Genomic DNA, 2,176 nt, shown 5'->3' on the forward strand with positions numbered 1-2,176 from the left:
TCCTAAGAGAGAGGAGAGAACCTCTCTCTCTAAATACTACATCTAAAACGTGAAAAGTGAATTATGAAAGCATGATCTAAATGAGTGCAATCCCTCTACTTTATAGCCTCTAATATGAGTTTTCTGGGCCGAAAACTGGGTCGAAAACAGCCTAGAAATCGCTGGAGAAGAAATCTGCCACGCTGGTTTTTCGCACTGCGACGCGGCCGCATGGAGCACGCAGTCGCGTCACCTAGCGTCAGGGCTACTATGGCCTATTATATATCAAATCGAAGCCCCAGACATTACCTTTCCAACGCAACTAGAACCGCGTCATTTGGACCTCTATAGGAAAAGTTATAACCATTTGAGTGTGAAGAGGTCAGGCTGGACAGCTTTGCAGTTCCTTCAACTTCTTGTATTCCTTCCACTTTTGCATGCTACCTTTCCATCCTCTAGACCATTCCTGCCCTGTAATCCCTGAAATCACCTAACACACATATCAAGGCATCTAATGGTAATAAGAGAGGATTAAACATAGGGAACTTAAGGCCAAAGAAGCATGTTTTCAATCAAAGCACATAATTAGGAAGGCAAATGTAAAACCATGCAAATAGTATGAATAAGTGGGTAAAGAGTTGATAAAATCCACTCAATTGAGCACAAGATAAACCATGAAATAGTGGTTTATCAGGTTGTTCCTTAGCCGGTGCTCTTTTAGTTCCTTTCCTCGCCGGTGTCTTGTTAGAAGCCTTCTCCTTTCCCTTTTTGGTGGCCATCCTTAAAAAGGAAGAAAGAAAAGGAATATCAAATTCAAATAGCTAACACCGGGAGGGGAAAAATCCAAGTGATAATCAATGCCAAAGGAGAAGAGAGTGTCTTAAATATATGGTCGCGACAACATGCACGTAGGACATCAAGTAACATCATAAAGGCATATCATAACAACTAGATGCAAGAGGATTAAAAGCATGCAAGTAAAAGAATGAGAAGCATAGCTCAAGCATCAATAGCAAAAATAATTATTACATGTAACAAAATAATGATAACTTGAATGTTGACAATTAATGACTAATATACTTAACTTACAAGGAATTCAAAGGTTGTGAAAAAGAAGGCATTAAAGTGTAAAAATAAAATAAAAGAGAGCACAAAATGCCATGAGGACTTTTTCACCAAACACTTGGTATGCACTTTTAAAGTTGAAAGTAAAGTAATTAATCCAAGCATGTATGTGATCTAGAATAAAATATCAATTGTCAAATCACTCCACATAATATCCACAAGCAAAGATATAGCAAAATAATCACTCTAAATAAATCTCTAACACCAACATAGGAATGCAAAAATAGAAAGTAGAGGAGGGAAAGAAAAAGAACCTTAAGAAGAAGAAGATGAAAATAGGGAGGGAATTGAGAGTGAGAGTGAGAGAAGAGTAAGAAGAATGGAAGAAGAAGAAGAAGTTAAGAAAGAGAGAAGAAGAATGAAGAAGCGAGTAAGAAGGAGAAGAAGAAAGAATTAGGATTTGAAAAGAAAAGAAAATTAAAAGCAAACAGAACAGGCGGCACACTGTGTTTAAGTGACACGGCGCTATCGACGCGCACACGTCGCCCACGCGTACGCGTGGGTGAGCCTGTAGGTGAGGGACACGTAAGCATGTAGTACGTGTACGCGCAACCACGATCGTGCGAAACGCACAGTTCCATTATTACTCCCGCACAACTTTCTGTTCGAAACACTCATTACGCCGATTTACACATGCACGCGAACACGTGGGATGTCAAAGGATTAGGCGACGCGTAAGCGTCAGTCACGCGTACGTGTGACCACTGGTTGTGCTAGATGCACGATTCCAGCGCCAAGGCAGCTCAACTCTCGAGCAAATCATACAGGGACGCCGATTTCAACCCACATGTACGCGTCGCCCACGCGTACGCGTGGGTAAGCTTGTGTGTGAGGCACCCTTCCTGCGTAGTTCCGGTGTAACTCTCTACCCATTTTTAATTTTCACACACCCACATAGACGTGTACGCGTCCTAGACGCTTGCGCATGGATTCTGTTTTTTTTATGCAGAATGCAGTTGATGATGCAGAAATTATGAATGAACACTGATAAAAATAAAATAGGACTAAGAACAAAAAGGGACGATCATACCATGGTGGGTTGTCTCCCACCTAGCACTTTTCTTTTACATTC

Source organism: Arachis hypogaea, chromosome 9, assembly GCF_003086295.3.
Source record: "Arachis hypogaea cultivar Tifrunner chromosome 9, arahy.Tifrunner.gnm2.J5K5, whole genome shotgun sequence".
Lineage (NCBI taxonomy): Eukaryota > Viridiplantae > Streptophyta > Magnoliopsida > Fabales > Fabaceae > Arachis > Arachis hypogaea.